Source organism: Miniopterus natalensis, chromosome 13 (genome assembly GCF_054644295.1).
Source record: "Miniopterus natalensis isolate mMinNat1 chromosome 13, mMinNat1.hap1, whole genome shotgun sequence".
NCBI classification, from domain to species: domain Eukaryota; kingdom Metazoa; phylum Chordata; class Mammalia; order Chiroptera; family Miniopteridae; genus Miniopterus; species Miniopterus natalensis.
Window position 1 is genome coordinate 6,220,176 of NC_142093.1, and position 22,786 is coordinate 6,242,961.

At 45.9% G+C, this 22,786-nt stretch overlaps 1 protein-coding gene across 1 annotated transcript in view; it reads left to right on the forward strand.

The window, feature by feature from the left end:
- KCNS3 (potassium voltage-gated channel modifier subfamily S member 3) overlaps window positions 1-10,069 on the forward strand; it is a 137,218-nt gene extending 127,149 nt beyond the window's left edge. Inside the window, exons 4-5 of the transcript XR_015715544.1 lie at window positions 9,449-9,597; window positions 9,988-10,069. The gene's annotated coding sequence lies outside the window, so the exon portion shown is untranslated. The remainder of the gene's footprint in view (window positions 1-9,448; window positions 9,598-9,987) is intronic.
- Window positions 10,070-22,786: the final 12,717 nt, after the last annotated feature.

The window sequence follows — 22,786 nt, forward strand, 5'->3', positions numbered from 1 at the left end:
GGAAGGGCCCGCTGGGGGCCCTTAGAAACCACGCAATGCAATTTCCAGTCCACAGATGAGGGGACTGAGAACTGGGTTGCAGCTCATGCTCCTTGGAAGACAGTTCTTGTGGGCTGAATTTTGCCTTCGCCAAATCCGTATATTGCAGTCCTGCTGCTCAGAACCTCAGGCTGTGAGCTTCTTTGGAAACAGGCCCGTCACACATCGTCTCGCTCTGTTCTTTTCAGCAAGACTTCTTCCTTTTTTAACTTAACTTTTTAATTACAGCTTACGTTCAGTATGACTCTGTATTAGTTCCAGGTGTACAGCACAGTACTTAGAGAGCCATATACTTTACACAGTGTCCCCCTGATAGTTCCAGGTCCCGCCTGACCCCGTACTTAGTCGTCACAATATTATTGACCATGTTCCCTGCGCTGCACTCGCATCCCCGTGACTGTTCAGTGACAAGCATTTGTGCTTCTCAGCCCCTTCCCCTTCCTCACCCAGCCCCCACCCCCGCCCCCTCCCCTGGGTCACCCACCAGTCAGTTCTCTGTGTCTGTGAGTCTGCTATTTTGTTGGTTCGTTTATTTTGTTTTCTCGATTCCACATATAACTGACTTACTTTACTTAGCTATGTCCATTCATGCTGTTGCAAATGCAAGTTTTCATCCTTCATCTCTGTTTTTTGTTTTTTTAAAATATATCTTTATTGATTTCAGAGAGAGGAAGGGAGAGAGAGAGAGAGAGAGAGAAAAAGAGAGAGAGACAGAAACATCAATGATGAGAGAGAGTCATTGATCGGCTGCCTCCTGCACACCCCTGCTGGGGATGGAGCCTGCAGCCTGGACATGTGCCCTGACTGGGAATTGAACCGTGATCTCCTGGATCCTAGGTCGATGCCCAACTACTGAGCCACACCTGCCGGGCCATCTCTGTTTTATAAAAGGCTGAAACCAAGCCTGAGATCATGTTTGAGAAGTGCCTGCACCCACCTGTGGGCCCTGAGGGTCTCAATAGCACTTACCTTGTCACCTAAGCCCTGGGACAGATGTGAAGGAATATTCTTCTTAAGCCATGGGTGTTATTTTCCTCTCTGGGTTGATGGAAGTAAAAGTAACAACCATAAGCACTTGCCATTTAACAGAAAGGAGATTGATTTATCATTTAAATAGAAAAGATACTTTATACCAAATGTATTAGGCTCACCAATGGTCCCAAAAAATATGCAAGTCCTAATCCCTGCAACTCTGAATGTTGGTTTCTGGCAAAAGGGACTTTGTGGATGTGGCTATTGTGGATATTGAGATGGGAGGTTGTCCGGGATTATCTGGGTAGGCCCTAAATCTAATCACAGTGTCCCTATAAGAGGGAGGCAGAGCGAACTTTGACTATAAAAGAAAAATGCACTGTGAGGACTGAAGCAAGATGCCACCCTGCAGGCTGTGACGATGGAAGCCCCTGCGGGCCAGCTCACGCAAGGAGTGCAGCTCTCGGAGCTGGAGAAGGCAGAGGCGGATTTTCCCGGAGCCTCCAGAGGGAGCCCGGCCCTGCAGTCACTGGTTCATACCCCGTGAAACTCATTGCAGACCTCTGACCCCAACAATGATAAGAGAATAGACACAGCATTGTTTTAAACCACTAGGTTTGTGATAATTTACTACAGCAAGCGCAGGAACCAAACACACGGGAGGACTGCTGTTCACATTAGTCTGGGGGCACGGCGGCCGTGCATGGCTGAGGTCTCGGGGGGCACGCCCGCTTCTTGTCATAAGCACAGACTCCTTAACGTTCAGTGTGTGGCATCTGGGCCAGCTGCAGAGAATCACAGACCTGAACACGGTCACTCAGGAGTCCCTGGCTGTGGTTTTCCCTGGTGAATCTGAGCACAGGTGCAGTCGCCTTCTGATTGCTAGCAAGCCGTGTGAGGGCAGTGACATCCCCTATTGTCTGGGCTTGGGTGGCAGGGGAAGTTCGGGAGAGCCTGCCATTTGAGAAGGCTGTTGGCATCACAAGTAGGCACGGTAGGAAAGAAATTAAGATTTAAAGTATCACTCAAGCATAGGGGACAGTCTCTCCCTGTTCCTTACCATGGTGGAAATTCCCATTGGCTCTTCACTCAGTTACAGAGATGAACTTTAAAAGGTAAGGACAGGAAAGGGGTGCCACCCCAGGCATTCCCATGTCTTCATGGGTGCCAGGCACTGGAAACATGCGTGCAGATTTGTACAATGGCAGATGTCATATCTGATCCCAGAGCCACCAAATTCTTTACCTCCTCTGTCATTCCACATGGCTTCATGCAGAAAGGGCCATGCACAGTTAGAGCTGGAACTCAGGTTTCCCACGTCTGCGTCCAGGATTCTTTCTACCTCCCCGTAGAGCTGTCTTTTGTAAAAAGGAAACCTTGTTAGCATCATGTCCTGCTTACCTGCATCCAATGTAGTATTTTGTTCAATCCAGCAGAGATGTCCATTTATGTTTCCATCAGGCAAAGAATTCGTGTATTGGAAGGAGAGAGTTGAAAACTTTGCAGAGAAAGTATAGATTTTTAAAGAGTCCCGAGGGAGAAAATGATGAGATCATTCACCAAGGGCTCCTTGGAGCGGTGTGCCTGATATCCATCTTCTCATTAATCCTCACAGGGCTTTGCGGTTAGGTCTCACCTTCACCTCGCCACTAGGAAACTGGGGTGTAGAGGGGTTCAGTAATTGTCTAAAGCCCCTGGGTTAGGCCAGTGGTTCTCAAACTTGAGTGTGCGTCCTTGAAGGATTTGTTCAAACTGATTGATGGGTCCCACCCCAGAGTTTATGATTTTCTAGGTCTGAGGAAGGGCCCAAGGACTTGCATTTCCAGCAGGTGCCTGGCAAGGCTCATGCTGTTCCTCTGGGTCCACAATTACCCAATTTCTGAGCTCAAGGGCTTTGAGAAGAATACAGACCCAGAACAGTTTGCATCCAAAACATGCTGTCTCAGGAATCCCTTCCTGGAAGTGACTTTCGGTCCTCCAGGGAGCAGTGGCCTGGTCACTCCCTGATGGAGCCTGCGAGAGGGGTTTCCAGTGACTATATCCAGGGCCCCAGCCAAATCCAGCCACTGCCTGGTTTTGTAAATAAGGTTTATTGAAACGCAGCTACTCCCACTCTCGATGCTCTTGATATATTTTCTACAACCCCTTTTGCTACAATGGCAGAATCGAGCAGTTGGGACGGAGGCTGCCTGCTTCATAAAACTGAAAAGATCTGCTATCTGGCCCTGGACAGAAAATCCACCGACCCGTGTGAGGCCTTGGTTTGGGGCGCCTCTGAGAAGAAGGGTTTCCCTACGTGGGGAGAAGTAAATTCCGTGAGAATGCTGACTCTGCCCCGGCCTGGCCCTCGGGGTGTTGCCTCGAGTTGGTGGCTGTTTCGGCTCAGTCCCTAGGAGACAGCTGCCCCGGGGCAGGCAGCCCCTGAGAGCTCTTAGGACCAGCTCCCGGGCTGCGCAGAGCACTCCTCAGTCCTCGCAGGCTCCAGGGCCCACTGGGTCACTAATGCGCTTTATAAATGGAATCATGACTCTGCTGTTTTAGAAACCGGCGCAGTCACTCCCCAAACCCGTGGAAATTTCGCATTTGTGTTGCGTTTCCTATTTCTATCTAGAAACAAGGAAAGGTTCGCTGGGCTTCTCTTACTGCCTTACACACAATTAGAATCTATTACGGAAAAAAATTCTCATCCCCCCTTATACTAACAGCTGGTGTATTGCATGAAAGACCCCATGTTCAGAAGACACACAACCCTGCTACTTCTTGACGCAATTCCCCCCTCAGTAGGAGGTGGTGCGGTAGGTGGAAAGGGCAGTGGACCCCCGGGAAAGCACTAGACCCCGGCTTTATTTTTAGCTTTGCTTCTATTTCGGTGCCTCTAGATTTCAGTCTTCTCATCTATAATAATAATGGCAAGAAAATGCTTCCTATTATTGAGTGATAGTAGCAACCACATTGCCTGAGAGACAGTAGAATTTAGTGCCTATGAGCACAGACCCTGGAGCCTGACTGCCTGGGTTGGAATCCTGGTCTCCCATTCATTAGCTTGTGACCTTGGACAAGTCACTAAAATTCTCTGGGCCTTGGTTTCCTTATTGAACAAGGGAGTATGCATTACTTCATAAATTGCGTTAGTATTTATGATACACTTGGAACAGTGCCTGGCACATAAAGAACTGTTACTTTAGAGTCTGTTAAAAAAATAAGATAAAATACTAGGTCCTTTATATCTACCATAATTACTATAGTAGTAATTATACTATACTATGCAATTACTAATAACACACTGGGCTTAGTTCTTTATGTGCACTGTCATTTAATACTAATACCAACGCCACAAAGAAATTATTATTATACTAAATTTTGTACCTGAAGAAACAGATTCAGAGAGGTTAACTAAGTTTTTCAGCACCACACAGCTAGTAAATGGAGAATCCACAATTATTTCAAATTTTCTTATGTCAAGCCTTTGCCAGATCTAAAGCTCTGGGTTTAATTAGTTCTTGACATATGTAAATGAGTCCAGCTAGTTGCAGATTTGACTCCTCTGACTTAATGTGAGTCCATCTTTTGGCTCTTCCGATTTGCATAGGCCCTTGAACAAATTCTTCCACTTTCTAGGTATCTCATGTAAGATAGAGGATGCCAACCTACCGTACAAAGGGTAGAGTGAACATCTGTTGATCTTAGCCTGTGCTGTGTCGGTTTTCCCAGCTCTGGAATCGCAGCTTAATTTTCCCTTGGGAAGCCACTCCTTCCCTGCCTCGCAATCCGTATGGCTTGGCTCTGGTTTGGGCCTCTGATCATCCCCTGGTCATCCAGAATATGACGTCCTTCCAGTCAGAGCGATTGCTTCAGAATGGTGCACGCATGCTGGGCCCTGTCTATATAAACAATTTGATTTAAAAATGTATTAAAAATAGATGGGCTCATGTTAGATGCAGTGACACTGACGGAAGCTTAGAATGACCAGTAGAGCAGAGGTACTTACGTATTTATTGCTGTCCTATCTGTGCAGAGGGACATTCTTCATAGTCTCCGGGCACCCTCGCTCTGTATTCTGGGCCAGGACCATCTCTTTCCACCCTTTCTTGTCCAGCAAGCCATTTGGGGCTAACTTCATCTCTTCTACCTGTGAGAAAGAGAGAGCAATGCCCTGGCTTTTCAGAACCTGCTCGTATTGAAAAAAATAGAACTTCCTATCTCTGCGCTTTCCTAACTCCATTTGCTTAAGACTGGCTCCATCAGGACTCACGCCACTGCACTGTCCACCTATTGCGCTGGTCCCGAACACTGTTTCTCTGTCACTCCCTCAAAGGCCGTTACTGTACTCCATTGACAGTGGCCACCAGCGCGAGTCTCACCCGGAGCATGCAGAAAGATGTGACTGGTAAATCGTTTTCTGGTCATGTTAAATTTGCTGTTTGGAATTTTATAACATAAACATAGGATGACACATTTTCCTGCCATGTCTTCTCTTGAACTCTTTAGCTCATAATTAATGCATTCCAAGAATGTGATCTCTTTCAGTGTTGATCGTACCCTTGCCTACCACGACTGCCACCAGGGAAGAGCATAGGTGAGGGGTGGTGGCAGATAAGAACAGTCCCGCTTACTAACTGACTGTTCCTCCGCCTGCTTGGCTTGGGGAAGCAGCCAGGACCGGCCTGGGAAGCGGGATGTTACCACAGTGATCAGAGGAAAGAAAGGATGCTGAATGAAGGGCCAGTTGGGACAGTGGAGCAATAGTTTGGAAGCCCTCTGTGGACGGACATGCCCATCCACAGAGGCCTGCCTGACACGCGGTGTGGAGCCTGTGGAGGGGAGGGACACTGCCCTGGATACCAGCATCAGGGGTCAGGCAGCACAGTGGTTGGGAAAAGGGTAAGTGGTGTTTGTCACCAGCCCGCCTCTCCTGGGTGTTGTAGACCACAGGAGGCACCAGAGTAGAAACACACTTCAGAGGCCTAAGGCTCTGATGGTGGGTGACATCTGAATCTCCAATTCCAGATCTTCATTTGGGTCAGAGTTATTATTTTTGCAGAACCAGAACACTGTCACTCAAATGGTTCAGGCCTTTCCTTTTGGTTATTTGAAGTGAGTGATAGATTTCTCTCAAATTACGAACAAACAGAAAGGGTGGCGAGTCAGCTCCTGGCTGGGATGGAGCCCGCAGGTGCCTGGTCGGCACACCTGCTGTACTTGGTGAGCACTACAAGCATGAATGGGAACATGGGAGTCAAGGCTTCCAAACAGTAGATGGCTTTTAGAAGAAAAAATACAATGTTGGTTTAGTGGGGGTTTTTTTGGAGATATTTTCGTTTGAAATGAAAACCAGGGCCTGGTTGCAAAGGCAGGGTGGACAGGCTCCTAGACCTTCATAATGGCAGATGTCAAGTGGGCTGTGTGCGTAGTGTATGTGGACGCTGTAAGCATTTGAGACATAACCTGTGAGCTATGTAACAAAGAAAACTTGACATGTCACTCATACTCCCAATATGTGGCTTTGGTCCTACACAGAAATGCAGGAAAAATACCTTCTGGAGGCTGGTATGTGTAAGGAGGGATGGTGGGGGTGGGGAGGGATCCGTGCTGATAGGGAACTTCCCAGTTCCCTAGGGAATCAGCCATCAAAGAGGGGATGTAGCTGATAACATGGTGATAAGTTTGCATGGTGACAGATAAGTACTAGAATTAGTGTGGTGGTCACACAGTAAGGTACAGAAATGTCAGATCACTCTATTGTACACCTGAAACTAATACAACCAGTATAAGATAGTGTATCAACTACCCTTGAATAAAATAAATAAATGAAACAAAACAAAATCTTTTCACACATCCAGGACTATGCTCAGTGGCATGGGGGACTCGGGTTAAGAAGATTTGGAGGATTTGCGCGCCTAGTGAGACCAGGAGGGGACAGCTATGACCCATAAAACACTTGAGGACAGGGCTCTAAGCACTGAGTCCCAGGAAAACAGACAGGAAAGGATTCAGAGGAAGGACAATGCTTTCGGGAGAAGAGGCGGCTTCCCGGGCGAAGCGACTGGAAGGTGAACCTTCGAGCGTGTTTTGAGCATTTACTTACAGCGAAATGCACTGGGTCGGAGGAGCGAGCATTTTTCCAGATGCCTTCTCGGCACGATTGCAGGCCACAGGATGCCACCCTTTGGTGGAAACTGGGATTGTGCGTGTTCTCCAGCAGGGGCTGGGAAGTCGGGGGACTTGGACAGCAGTGGGGAGTGTGAGCCCGCACCGCTGAAGGCAGAGGCCGCCCCAGCCCTGCGCTGGCCTTGGCGGGGGAAGGAAGGAAACAGCTCCGCTCGCAGCGCGCCGAGCAGACCGAGGGCACCGGCTCTGCGCCCCAGGCACATGAGCAGGGAGCCGCTGGGGTGCGTTTCTCTCCCCCATCAAGGCGGGGCGCTGATCGTTAGTGAAGTGTCTGGAGAACCTGGTAATTTGTTACCTTGGCAAATTGTTCAGGGTGAATGTATTTCCTTTATCTCCCCAGTCTTTCGACAACAACCTGCCCTGATTATATAAAAGGGTTGAACTGAAAAGCTTATTGATTGCAGATTGAGTGGTTTTAGAATATTTCTTGCAAGATTTGAGGATGGCTTTCATTTTAGATATTGACATTCGGGCTACTTGAAAACCATGAAACAAATCTTGGCTCTGGTAGAAAATTCACAATGTGACGCTTCTAAGAGGATTTTGTGTGCTTTTACACACACATGTGTGTTAAACACGGAGGCCAAAATTGTGATTTATCATCATCATCATCATTATGAAGCTTTTACATTCCCATTGCAGGTCATAGACACTATCCCTATAGTATATAAAAACATACTGGAAATCTAGCTTCACACATACATTTCTAATTCTCATTCAAAAATGTCTACTGAAGTATAATTAATCTCTCCATACCCAAATTGTTAAATTTTCTTCGCTTCTTTCATTCTGAAACCATTCAGCCACATCAAGGGCTGGCAGCTACATAGAAACTGAAGCAGAGAATTTTAATGTTTGGAAACATTCAACATTTATATTTTTCAATCTCCTGATGAACAGAGTGATTGAAATTCTGACCTAGTGTGGCAAATGGGCATAATACATACTGAAATCTGCATATGAGGCTATCTCATAAATTATTCTTTTTGAGAACAAACTGAAAAAAACCCATAGATGTATTCCAAACAAAAAAAAATTGTGTTTATATTCAAAAGGAGCAAACATACCAGAGAAGTAAAAAACACTAAAGACATTGATCAAGATTTGGAAATGTGTCTAGGTTTGGACATGTATCTAGGCTCTCTTTCCTCTCTTTCTCCTTATAAGAAACTATAAGTATATTGATATTATGGGCTTTGTTTTTTCATTATTTTGGCATTTTATTAGAAAACAAACCTTAAAGATTGTGGGCTTTTTTTTGTTTGAATATTAAACCTCAGTGTAAAAGAATTTTCTCTCATTCACGTCTGAATGGTTCAGTATTATTGCCTGGCATTTTTGTACTTTCCTATACTTTACTATTTCCTCAATTACATATGTATTTTAGAGGGAAAAAAACACACCTTTTGATAGGTGGGGATGGATAGGGCTCCAGCTCTGGAGTCTATCAAAGCCCAGGTCTTCCACAGAGGTGATGCCTAAGGCTGCCGAAGCCTCCAATTCTCTAGACATCAGTTTCAGAAATAATAAATACAATAGTTCTCTCCCTACAGGGTTCCTGTGAGATTAAAGATCATATTTGTAAAATGCTAGGTAGAAAGAGACTGGTAGTTTAAGAAAACCCTATCGTCCAAACTTGAGATCATATTAACTCAGTTTATTTAAATTTATATTTACTAAGTGTTACTGAGAGAGAGCTTCAGAACTTTGTGTCTCAGAAAATGTGTTTCTTCTTTTTATTGTGGTTATTTGGGTCTATGTCTCATCATCATTGAGTAATCTATGAGCCTCCTATGGGCAAAGCCTGTGACTTTGCCATCTTAATATTCTTTACAATGTGGCTCCCTGGCTTCCCGACATGTCATCTGCCAAATGCTGGTCCCAAAATATGCTCCTTGGGGGAAATATGTTCCATGATCTAATAAGTTTGGGAAACATTGCATGCATGCTATGCCCCCTCTAAGAGCTTTTCAACTTGTGTTAACTCGCTGAATGTGCTGAACAGCCCTATAATAAAGAAGTCCTAACTCTGTTTTGCTCAATGCTTCTCTGACTTATTAGACCATGGATGTCCATTAGCATGTGGAATAACACTTCTCTTAGGGTGGCTAGTGCAGTGTTTGTAGAACAGGCAGACAGTACATACGGGTAGCATTGTGTTTTATGTATTGACATTATGTTTCATATAGATCATTTTATATAGAATTTTCTTATTTTTAATAGCTATCTAATTCTGCCCATATTAATCAGGTCTGATATTTCTCATTAGTTCAGGAGCCCCTAAGCTTCTGGAATGAGGATTGACTCCCATATGCCAAATGTGCCAACTGAAATGAAAACAATAGCAACAACTGGAAAGTCAATGGCAACTTCTGTTCTTTGAAAACCCATTGTGCTGGAGGAAGCTAACTTTGAAAGGTGAGATTCCATTTGGTGATGCATAAAACTACTAAAGTTAAAATAGCCAGCTCTCAGCTCATAAATGTTAGAGTAGCATCTCTTCTGATGGCTCCTTCTCTTAAGGGAACAATAATAGATACAAGTATTCCCATAAATGAGTAATCCAGAAAGCAGAGGCATAGCATGCAAGCATGAACGCTTGAAAAAGGCCCTCGACAGTGATAAAAGTCTTTCCTAAAAGTTTTACACACTTCTCATCTTTATTATTGGTTGATGGGGAATATAATTGGACCTCTTCTTGATAACTCGGGACCAATGTCCTTCCAGTCTCCTTGCCAAAATACAAAAGTATGCTTGTTCTTAAGAATCTGCAATGAGATGCTTAGAGCCTTTTGCTTCCCACTCTAGGTGGTCCTGCCCTGCAGCTCTCTTATTTATGTGTTATCAGCATCTCACTCTGTTGCCAGTGAGGACTTCCCAGACGCTCTCCTCTCCTCGACATCTTTGCCCCACCAACCGCACCCCATCCCCAGTGACTTCCAATCTGAAGATAATGGAGACATCGGATAAACAGTTTGTTAAATCAGTAGCAGTTTTCAGCAAGCATTTATCAATACATAAGTTTATGTGAGAATCTGAATAATGGCTTCATATCAAATACTCTTAATTTTTGTTAACTGACTTAGGGTGGCACTAACACATTATTTCCTGATGAGTTTAGGGTTCCATAAAACGTCCATAGCTTTATGGAAACTATCTTCCCGCCACCTCGACTTTATGCACTTTTGACTTTATTCAATCAATAAACAGTTAATTAGTGTTGGCTTGTGTCAGGCCTTGGGACAGACGCTGGGTGTTGGTGGCATCTGAGAAGAACTAATCAATAGCACTTCTCTCATCTCTACCGAATTTCTAACCAACTAGAATTAGGAACCAGGGCTGAAAATGGCAGCTTGGTCATTGGTAAGCCCAGGCTGGAGAGCAGAGCTTCGATCCGCAGCGCTAATCTGGCTGCTGCCTCCCCAGCTGAACTGAACCTCACAGCAGAGACAGGACCCCTAGAGCTGTCGCTCCCCCCGGCCACCGTCTCCCATAAGAGGCCTTCCTAGCAATTGTGTGATCTTCGGCTGAAATAATGAGAGTTAGCCTTTATCAGGCAGCTGCAGTGGCCTCAGGATGGTGCCAGTCCTTACACACCCCGGACCTAATTCTCACAGCCCTGCGAGGCATTGTCACCGAGGAAGAAACAGGGGCCTAGAGGGACAGCTTGCCAAGCGCTGCGGGCCAGCCAGAGGCAGAGCTGGGCCTGCGGTGCGGATCCGCACGGCTCCAGCCCCCACGCTCCTCTTCCTCGCAGGGGGTACCCCGAGTTCCACACTCAGGCTCCTCCGTTGCAGTTCCCCGGGCACAGACCCCACTCAGCCCCGCGGTGCCATCGTTCCCCCCTTTCATTCCTCAGGAGGGTCTTTTGCACGCTCAGTCCTCCCAGCCGGCTCCGCGCAGCCACCAACTTCCAGCTGCTGTTTCTGCGAAGACCTGCAGGTCCCGCAGCATCCCGCCCAGCACGCATTTGACCTTTCGGAGCCCTCTGACCTTCGCCGCGTGATGGTGGCATGAGAGCAAGTCCAGCTGGTTGAAGAGACAGGACATCAGCACAGCCACTAAGCTAACAGAATGTCGATTGACCGTGACAGGCAAGCCACAGGGGCGAGCGACCTTCCCCCAGGGCTCGGGGACAGAGCAGGGAACGGTGGCAAGAAGCAATTCTTCCAAGGGGAGACTCGCTTTTGCTGATTACTGTTGCTCCCTGAGCCCCCCGCTTCCCTGTGGAAGTGCCTTTCTCACGTCCGTCGCTGCTGTTGCTGCATTTTGGTTTCTCTGGCGTTGAGCAGCCCGCAGCTCCGGCTGCCTCGCTGAGGCCCAGCTCTTGGCCAGCGCTCCCTCTAGTGACCGCTCCACGACTCTCCCACAGCTCGCCTTCCTTAATGAGAGGGATCCCTGGTCGAAATCGCAGGGGAGGTTTTTTTGTGTGTTTTTCACTTAATTTTGACATAGATTTTGTATTTATACTTCTGATAACCAGAAAAATAGCTCAAAATTTATATAACTTGATTTGTTTTCTAGTTGTTTTCGTTTTTACAACTATTATAAACAATTTCCCATTGGCTATATCAGTGTGTATGTTCAAAATATTTCCTTAGGTTAAATTCTCAGTAGTTGGAATTTGGAGGATAGCGTACCCCATCTCTTATGGTCAGGGTTGTGCCCCCCCAAATGCACATATTGAATTTCCACCACTACCCCTGTACCTCAAAGTGTAGCAGTAGTTAGAGATGGAATCTTTAAAGAGGTGATTAGTTAAAATAAGGCCATAAGAGTAGGCCCTAATCCAACAGGACAGGTGTCCTTATAAGAAGAGAAAGAGAAAATAGGGATGCGCAGTCACAGGGGGGCTACCATGTGAAGAGGCAGCCAGAGGATGGCCATCTGCAGGCAAGGACAGAAGCCTCTGGAGAAACCAAACCTGCTGACACCTTGATGCTGGACTTCCAGCCTCCAGAACTGTGAGAAAATAAACCTCTGTCGTTTAAGCCATCGAGTCTAGTGTTTTGCGATGGCAGGCCTAGGAAACTAATACTCAATCTCTTTCACAGGGTGTCAACTCATGAATTCCAACATCTCTTTATATTAAGTCAAATTCTTTTTAAAAGGGGTTTTGAAGGATCACAACACAGCCTCGCTAACACTGGATCTTGGTTGCGGTGTATGGTTCTTTTTATACATTTTCAAATGTGACTTGCTAATACTTTATTGAAAAGTTTTGGATCTCTGTTCATCAGAGATATTGATCTGTAGTTTTCTTTTCTTACAATGTCTTTGTCTGGTTTGGTATTAGGGTAATACTGGCTTCATAGGATTAACTAGGGAGTGTTCCCTCCGCTTCTGTCCTCTAAAAGATATTGTAGAGAGTTGGCATAATTTCTTTCTTAAATGGTTTGTAGCATTCACCATTGAACCCATATGGGCCTGGCACTTTCTAATTTGGAAGGTTGTCAATTATTGATTCAATTTCTTTATTATCCACAGGCTTATTCAGATCATTGATTTCTTCTTTGAGTTTTGGCAGATCGCCTTTCAAAGAATTGGTTTGTTTATCTAGGTTACCAAATTTGTGGGTATGCAGTTGTTCAAAGATTATGTTTTTATAGAGATAAAAATCATCAAAGTATGGTCTTACCTGGAGAGAAGAGGGGAAGTAGCCCAATTTGGTTTGGCAGCTGGATTTGGAAGGCACTTACTAAATGTTAGGAAAATCAGGGGATGTAGGAAGGAATTCTCAATGCAGATATATTCCTAGTCAGCTGTTGGTATTTTTGTTTGCTTACATCAGTGTTATACTTTTTTTTAAATTTTTTTTTATTGATTTCAGACAGAGGAAGGGAGAGGGAGAGAGAGAGAAAAACATCAATGATGAGAGTCACTGATCGGCTGCCTCCTGCACACCGCCTGCTGGCGATTGAGCCCGCAACCTGGGCATGTGCCCTGACCAGGAATCGAACTGCCATCTCCTGGATCCTAGGCCGATGCCCAACCACTGAGCCACGCTGGCCAGGCAGTGTTATACATTTTTAAAACAAATCTGGTAACATTTTTCTTGCTGTTTCCTTTCCTTGCTCAAAATTTAGAAAATTGTCCATTCAACGATCTGACAGATAGAAAATTCTGTGTCTAGTGGTTTTTCTACCATAAGTTTATATCTGATTATTTACTTCAGCTGGAGCAAATTTCGGTGTGTGGCAACAGAAATCATGTTTCTTAAGTAGGAAAACTAAATGTCCTTTCTTTTTTATTGTCACACACATTGTGAGAGAAATCACAAATTTTGTCGTGTTAGCCAAGTTCTGTAAAACAATGTTGTCTTTTTGTTGTTAAAACTTCAAATTACTTCTGTAATCTTTTAATGGCCATCTGCTTTGAACTGAATTGTGTGCCCTAAAATTTATATCTTAAAGCCCTAATTCCTAATATGCTGGCATTTAGAGATGGGACCCTTGGAAGACAAAGGTTAGATGAGTCATTAGGGTGGGACCCTCCTGATGGGATTAGTGCCTTTATAAGAAGAGACACCAGAGAGCTTGCTGTCTCTCTCCGCCATGGGAGGGCACAGCAAAAAGTCAGCTGTCTGTAAGCCAGGAAGAGAAACCCCACCAGAACCAACCATGCTGGCACCCTGATCTCAAAGTCCCAGCCTCTAGAATGCCAAGAAAATAAATCTCCGTTGTTTTGTTAAGACGTGTCTTATTAATCTGCTCCAACAGCGATCTGCTTTTCTTCTGACCTAAGCACCTCTATTCCCCACTGGGGAACTCCCACCTCAGTTCACGTGGTTTGTGAGGACCTGACCTACTACTCTTTGGCTCTAGGGATGACCATGAGCTCAGGATGGAAGAGTGACATTTTGATACCATTGGACAAAATGAGCCCTTTTCCCTTCGGGGTTGCTAGACTAGTAGGAAGCAAATTAGAAATGGCCCTGGGAAACTTTGTCACGCATTGGGGGACCCTGCCTGGGAAGGGTGCTAACATAATGGAAGCTGAACTGATGGACAGGTTTATCTGAGCACCTGGGCTCAGTAATGAGTCTTCCCTTGGACTTTTCCCACTTCAAGACCCAATAGATGTTTCTATTTAATGGTATCTGTTGCCATTGGCTTTCTGACACCAACCCCTCAAAATGTCCTCACTGCTACAGTTCAGGTGGATTTTGTGAACTGTATTTCCATCCAAAACGGATGCCTTCCTCTAGCATCCCCCAGCTGAACAAATGACATTTGTTTTCACCTAGCCGCTCAAGTACCACCTGAGGGTCATTCCTTTATTTTTTCTCTATTTCTATGTTTCACACTTAATCTACTAGCAAATCCTTGTCAACTCACCGTCAAAGCCTATTACAAGCCCTCTTCCTTAAGGTTGTCTTCCTCTCTCGCTTGCATTTCTGCAAATCCTTCCAAGTGCTCTTTCTGCTGCCACCTGTATTCTGCAAGAACAACCAGAGTGGTCTCTGAACAGGCACATCAAAACTGAGGTCACTCCTGCCCAGAGCCGTCCAATGGCTTCCCATTGTCCTAAAGGTGACACCCAGATTCTTTCCACACCTGCAACGTCTCACATGACGCCACACCTGGCTATGTCTTCACAGCTGCCTGCTATGCCCGTCACTGTGCTACCTGACTCTTGAGAGGTTATTCCAGAGTTGTTGTGACACATTAAAGCCAAACATTCAAAAGATATGTAACTGCTGAGCATGGTCTATTTTTCACCCGATGTCAACTCCGCTGGAGATTTGCAGAGAGCAATGATGATGATTTGTACAACCTTTCAGAGCGCCCCAAGACCCTCTGTTTTATCTCAGTAGATACTTGCGATGTCTATAGTTAGGCACGAGTGTGCTATCATTGTCGTCCGGGAAGCACAGTGAGGCTGATGCAGATTTTAACGTGCCCCAGGTGATGAGTAGTCAGCTACCGGTGCCAAGACAAGCTAAAGTTCTTGTGTCTGGTTCACGGATTTTTCTTCTGTTACTTTCTGGCAATAATTAGATTGGGGCCAGAATGACTTTATCTATATAAACTTTGATTAGAATAGAAAATGTCAAAACATTAAATAAGGGATTTCTTTCCAGAGCTGCATGAACCAACTATACAGTGAGTGTTCATCCAGGCAGTCGCTGCCTGGTCTATATAAGCAGAAAGGCCTGCTCGGTACCTGGGGACAAATGTATAAGGGATTTTGTGCCAATAAATATTAATATAGGAGGCTTCAATAGAGAGCTGTGTAAAAATCAGAAAAGGTCAACCATCTTTCTGATGACAATGAGAAATGAATTTTGTAATGACCTTAGGAACGCAGTTGCAGGGGCTTGATGGATGCAAACCAGCTACGTGTCCTGGTACCTTTCTACACACCTGGAGACTTGTCACTTCAGAGCTCAAGTCTCATTGCAGACGAGCAGTGACACGAGGTAGGCAGAGGAGGGGAGGCATTGCAGGAGGCACTCCCCAGCCAGGTGCTCGCTGCCCTTCCCGCAACTTACTGGTACCTGCGTGCTCCCAGATTCAACCCTGCGTCTGTTTATTTAAAAAATATATCTGTGTATATAAAATCCCACCAGACCAAGGGCACATTCATGAGAAAAATGCCTGCAGCTGCCCATTTAGAAAAGCAACTGTTTACTGCAGAGGTTGATAAAACTGAGCCATATATTCTCAGGGTGAAATTGTTTCTTTTTTCTTCATCATTGAAAGCCCCGGAACCAATGACAATATCTTGACATCATGTATATCAGCTTTACTGTGGCTACAAGCCTTAATCTTCTGAGTTAGTGACACGGGGGAAAATGAGACTTGTAAAGGATATGCCGATGGGCCATGTACTCTAACGGGCCTTCGGGGGGGGGGTGGTGCGATTAGAATGAAGAGAGAGCCCTTCCACCCCCCCCTCCCGCAGAGAAAGGCAGAGGCAGGGCATCCACAGAGGCACGAGGCCCAGAATGGGGGAGGCTGCAGGCCGGGGGGACGCAGGGGCATAGGCTGGCAGGGCCCTTGGCAGGGTCATGGTGGGAAAATGGCGAAGGGGGCAGGCAAGACTCTGTCACCACATTATAAATCACTGTCCATAGGAACTCTGATTTGTTCTTCTCAGTACCTGCCTGTTCCCTTTTTCCTGACAGAGCAGGAGGGCTGGATGGGATGCTTTGAGTATCAGGGATCTTAGAAACTAGTCAAGAAAGTGCTACTTAAGCCGAGATGCAAAATAAGTAGTAGTTTAATGCCTGGAACTGGGCCAGACCTATTTTAGAATTTACAGTGTGCTTCCATTATGCGTGTGTTTCTTCTCCTGAAGGCATCGCACTTGGGGCTTATTCCCCAGATTTGGGGTGTCATTAGGTAAATTCTTGACCAAGGCAGTCTCCAGGGCAAGGAAGAGCCTAAACCAGGAGGCATGTTATCAGGCAAGGAACTCAAGCTCAGAATAAATCCTATTTTTTGATGTCAGGAAGGATTTTGAGCCATGGTTGAGTTAAAATTCAGATCTAGTAGCTCCAGCTTGGGATAAAGGCTATAGGTAAGGGATGAAACACAGCAAGGCCTGGTGACATTATCACTGTTGCCTGGTGTCACTGTTGCCAATGACATTTCCAGGCCTGGGTCGTTCCTGCAGATGCTCTCAACCCAGGGTGTAGGGAGCAGCTTCATGAAATAAACACTAAGATTCACAGTCCCCCTGGTTCTCTCCACTGACCTCAAGTGTAGGTCTCAGAGCATGAGAAGGGGTCACGGTAAGAGAGTACGAGAGTTGGAGGGGAGGGACAACCACAGTTGTGGGGCTTACGATGGGAACTGGGCGTCATGGAGAAGGGTCTTAGAGCTTGGGCCTGCTGATGAAATATTACCTTCCCAAGGCTGGAGCAAAGACCTTTCACAGCTCGCTCCAGTCTCAGGCTGTCTCATCCCCCACCTGATATTTCTGTGGGTTATAGGCATGCTCAGCTCCTAATTCTTCCTTGAGTAGATCGTCACATTCCAAAGTCAGGCCTTTGTTCGTACTACGCCTTTGTTTTGATCTTGGGCACATGCCTTTGTTGGCCCCTCCAGACCCACTTTCTACTCCTCTCCGTCCTGCACAGAAAACCCATCAGTGGGGTTTCTTTCCCTTTGGCTTCCAGATGGGTTTGGCCAAGGGGACACCCCCTTCAGGAGATCAGAGGGAGGAGAGGGAGGTCAGACTATGTATTTCTGGCTCCCATCCTGCACTCACCTCAGGCTGGCTTTGTCCCTTGACCAGGACCAGGGATCATTGTTCCTTTCCAGGTATCCAACAATATATGACTGCATCTTTTGGGTTTTGGTAATTTGCAGCCTCCAGTTGGCAATAGTGCAGCTTTTATAACCCTGGGTTACTGCACTCTCACCTGGGTTACTGTGGTTTCTCTCACCCGGGCCTTTGGAAATTGTCCCTTTGCAATAAACTCTCCTGGAATGATTCCATTTGGAGGGTGCCATCTGCTTCCTGCTGGGAGATTGACCCATACACATGACCTTGGTAGTTGAGGTTCTGACTCAAACGCTACCTTCTTTCTAGAGCACTTCTTACCATTGCATCTCCCCGCCACACACAGAATTATTTAGTGGATGCTCTGACGTCCCACGGCACCTATGGGCACCCCCAGTACGGTGCTCTCGGGCTCTTCGGGAGTTATTTGCTGCGTGTCTGGGGTAGCCCTTTCTCGCACCGGTGGCACCAAGAGTCCTACTCGCCTCCCCGTCTCTGGTGTGTCGCTTGCCGCCGGTGCCTTTTGTGAGCCCAATGGGGCCGGCCACGCAGAGCTGGCAAGGTCACCGTAAGTAACACTTCATAGGGTGCATACAGGGCACCGTGTGTTGGTTTTTCTAACTCAGATGAGAATCTTAGCGTGACGATAGCTATATAATCAGGCGCCAGGGGAGGCGAGCATGTTTGATAGGACTTGAAAAGCAAATGCTGCCCCAATTTGCATTGTGATCAGCAAACCTAATCAAGGCGTCGCATCAGCCACTGTGTATGATGAGTCGGCTTGTGCTAGAAATCTCGTCCCCCCAGCGGGATGCCAGGACCTTCAGGTCACAGTTTTGGAAAGTTTTCAAAGAGCTTTGGAGGACACGTGAGCTGAGACAAGACATGGTTCCCCTGTTTCGAGCCTCACACCAATGCTTGCTGTCCCCACGCAGGCTCACGGGGTCACAGAACCTCGCCTCCTTCCGTCGCTTCTTTTTCCTGTCCTTGGCAGCAGGTGTCCGCAGCCTCAAATGCCAAAGTTTTATGGTAAATCAAAACCCCTTCGCCCTTCCCAGAATTTTCTCGTGACAAGCAGAGATGTAGGAAGCCAGGTAGGACTCCCTCTTGGTTTCTAAATGTGACTTCACTTGATTACCATTGAGAACCCAGGGCTGGGTGAGCCTCCATGGTCTCAAAAGCAGGGAACAGGGGTGGCTCCCCAAAGCCCAGCATTTCCCGTCACCGTCTCCTGTCTTCTATCCGGGAACCCTGCACTTCGGGGTCCCCAGTGGACAAGCTGGAGTCCTCCTGGTCACAGCACATTGTCCCAAGGAGCAGTGATGCTGCTCAGGTCACTGTATCCACGGGCTCCGAGTCACTGGTCCAGTACCAAGACCCAGAGCCCCCGAGCGGAGGCAGATCTCCGGCAACTCTTCACCTGCACGTTGAATGTCTTCATTTATCTCGCTGGCTGCTGCTTTGTAAATTCCACTCATCTTTCTTCTTTGGACTTTTTGATTAAAGATGCTGTCAGCAGAGCAATTTGATGTCCAAGGGAAGATGCTGTTGTTTGTGAAGCATTTTTCTTCTTGGAGTAGTTGGAGTGGAAAATTCTTTTATGCCTGAAAACCTTTCTATTGTGTGGGTTTTTTCCCCCTATCGTGAATGTACAGAGGAAGCTGCATAATGTATTAATCTTTCTGCTCCTGTGCGACTTCATCCGCGTCGCCCTCGGTCCCTGCACACGGCCTCGGATTCCACGGGCAGGGCGGGCGAGGCCTCGCACCCAGGCAGCTGCAGCTGGGCCAGATGCGGGCGAGCAGGAGGCCAGGGAGCGACGCCTTGCCCTCCTTGCCACGGGCGCCTGCTCCACATGCGGTGACTCCAGGGCTTGAAAAGTGACAGGCCGTAAACACTATCAGAGGGGCGACAGCAATGCGGAGCAGATTCAGTCTCCCATTCCCTCTCATTACCACTTGTCGCCTTAGCAGCCTTACTCCAAGCTAATTTAAATAGATGACTATTATTAGTGGATTTGAAAATCACTTAGCAAGAACCTGGCACAGGTTAAGTATTATGGGTAGAATTCATAATTACTGTCCTTAAGAAGCTCGAGTCCAATGGGGGAGAGAGATGCTCATACCCAATAAGCTCAGGGCACTGGGGGAGCCAAAGGAGGGTCTCCCGAGTCCGGGTTTGGCAGGCGCTCTGGTCCAAATCCCACCCCCTGCCTGCAGGGCCATCCGCTGGGACAAGAAGGTAGATGCAGGCAGTCAGGTGGGTTGTCTCTTTCTCTTCCTTGGGGTGTGGACCACTTAGCTCAGTAAAAAGGCGGTCACCTCCTGGACTGTTCTTGGAGGCTGATGAAATGAAAAGGCTCCAGGAACTTTGAGCTTCAGGGGGGAGGCAGTGGGGTGCGTGGTCTTCTGGAGGGCAGGGGCTGTGTTTTGTGTATTGAGCAGAAACACAGTAACATAGTGAGTGAGTTAGTGGCTTCATGAGCTAGGAGCTGAGTGATCTGTGTTCGAGCTGGGTGGCTTTGGATCTGTCACTTTGCCCTCATCTTGGTTCCTTCATCTATGAAATGAGGTTCATGCTTGAGGAGCTCCAAGGACTCTTTCTGCTTTGATATTTTCTCAGTCAGTGAAATAACATAAAACAAAAATCCGCCCTCTCAGAAAGGCTGACTGACAGTGCCCAGAAAGGGAAGAGGGGCTCCCCAAAGGGTATGTGGCATTAAATAAGCTCTAAGGTCAATGATTTTCACAGTGGAGAGCTTAAAATTGGCTGAAGAGTCCAGAGATTGAATATTCAAGATGAAAGGTACATTTCCACTAAGGGGGGGCCCATGTCCCTATTGCACTCAAGAGGGCTTCACCTCCAACGCTTCTTGTTTTCTGAGCTCTTGGGAACACTAAAACTCTAGTAAGGAAACAATTGTTGAAAGAAACTGAGATAATTTGGGAAATTAATTGCTACAGTTGATTGAAAGGGGTCATGAATGGAAATGGTATGTTGCATCCCTATTTCGTCTAAGTATTGGACATATGGGATACTTCATGGTAACAAGGGACTTACCTGGAAAAAGTCAGGATCATGAAAGTTACTCATTTGCTAACCATGATCCTGGTTCAATGTGAAGGACCCTCTGTTGAGACTGGGGACACTGAGACTCTGAATGGAGGGCCCAGTGTTACCTTCCAATAGTCATCCTCTAAATATCTCACCTAAAATCCAGCCCAGAATTTTCATGTGAATCTTTGCTGACGTTTGAGGGGCTCTGGAAGACAAAAGAGTCATATCTCAGAGGCTCTTTTCTTTTTTCTAGATTCAAGCATGTAGGGACACGAGTTTGAAGTCTAGTCACAGGTTAGGTGATGAGTGTAGTAAGAAAAAAACAGGCAGTACACTGGAAATATATTTTTTTTAAATGACAAATTAGTACTCCTTCAAAGATTGTCCTAAATGGTAACTGATATAGGAGATGTGGTCATAAAAATGTTGTTCAGGGGCAAAAACATCATCCTTGGAAGAAGAGAGAGTAAGTACATAAGGCAGAGAAGGGCTTCTTCGGAAGGAATTGGAGTTCAGGACAGGAATCTAGTCATGAGGACCAGGAAGATCTCAGCAGAAGACTGGCCCTTCCATGCATTGACTTGGAACAGAATGGCCAGAAACACTGAACAAATGAGCTTTTTACATTGGATTTCACAGCAAATACCCTTACACTTTACTGATTCTGTATTTCCTCCCTACCGGACTCCAATATTGACCCCAGAACCCAGGTCAGGCTGAAGTGGATACCAACTAGTTTCAGCTTTCAAGGATCCAAGTCAAGGATCCTGACAGGCCATTGCAATACCTGTATGTTCTGGAAAATTCTCTAAACAACCCTTGTTTTCAGAAATCTGAGCACTTTGAAGCTCTTTAGGAAGGAATGAGAGAAGTTGATTGATTGTACATATGAATCCACTGAGAGTGCTGCTTCTGGAAGATTTAGCTGCTGAGCTAATTATATTAGTGGATATGTCATCTGTCAGGTCCACCAACATGAAACCTTCATCTGGTCAGAACTGGCCCCCAACCCCCAACCTGCCCCTTGCTGACTACCTTAAAAGTGTTGCAGCTGGCAGGCAGTGATCCATTCTGTGCTGAAGGACTGGGGAACTGGGATCTCCAGGTAAGCTCTGAGGGCCTAACAGTTAAATTCATTTCAATTTCCAAGTGCAGTAATTCCTTAAGATGGGAGGAAGGTTTTAGTTTTCAGTTCAAATAGTCCCTAGCTAAGTTATTGTCCATCTGCTAACTTCAAACTTATTGGCTTCTTTTGGGAAATAAAAATGCAAAACAAAAATTTTAAGAAGATACCATAATGTTTCATGTGCAGCCAACCATTAAAGACACTATCTAAGTTTATGAATAATGAATGAATGGCTTTCCCTTGGATTCAATTTCTTTGGCTGCTACCAGACTTCCCTATGAAACAAATAGCAATTGACTTATATGCTGGTCACCTCTCAGGGTACATTGAGAAATGCGACAGGAACATTAGACAATGTCAGAAATCATTTTTGGTGCAAAATGAGTCATAATTTATTACTTCTTGAGTTTCCTACACTTATGAAAGTCTCCACTTACAGAGAAATGCTGACACTCTTTCCATAGGAGAGCAAGTGCTGACTCAGAGCAGCTAAATTAGCACACGGGAGAGTAAGTCCCCTACCTAATGCCTTGCACTGATTATACTTCGGGCTGGAAGGGAGGGGAGGTGGAAGTGAGAGACCCAGGCTATTCTGTCAATGCTGTTATAGCTGCTAGATCTTAAATAAGTCTTCAAGTCTTCTATCCTCACTGGCAATGTTATAAAACCTACTTTCAGGATTGTTTTGAAAATTAAATAAATGAACATAAAGGAACATTGTTAAACTATGAAGTATAAGAAAATTCTTGACTTTAAATCCAAGTATTTTACATATTAAACTGCCTATATTAAAATTTGAATGTCCAAACATGTTTTCTGGAAATCAAAGAGTGCCTGGCTCAATCAGGATACTGCTTTCATGAGGACGTTGTCAGGAAAGAGCACAGTTCACAGGGAATATAGGTTTCCTCATTTTACTTAATTTTACTTATTCATTTATTTTGTTTTGTTTTATTTTAAAATTACACCAAATGAATAAGACAGAAGCTATTTCCCACTACTTTTATTTTTTCATTTTTCTTGAATGTGAGGCAGTATAGAATGGTGTGGGCTCTGATCAGAAAATCCCTGGCCAGGGCCAAGGACACTGGCCATCCTTAAACACCATCTGTCAGGAATAAGGAGACAGGTCCTTGCCATAAAATTCCTTTGGGTCAGGTCTTTGTGTCTGTAAGAAGTCAGGGAGCATGG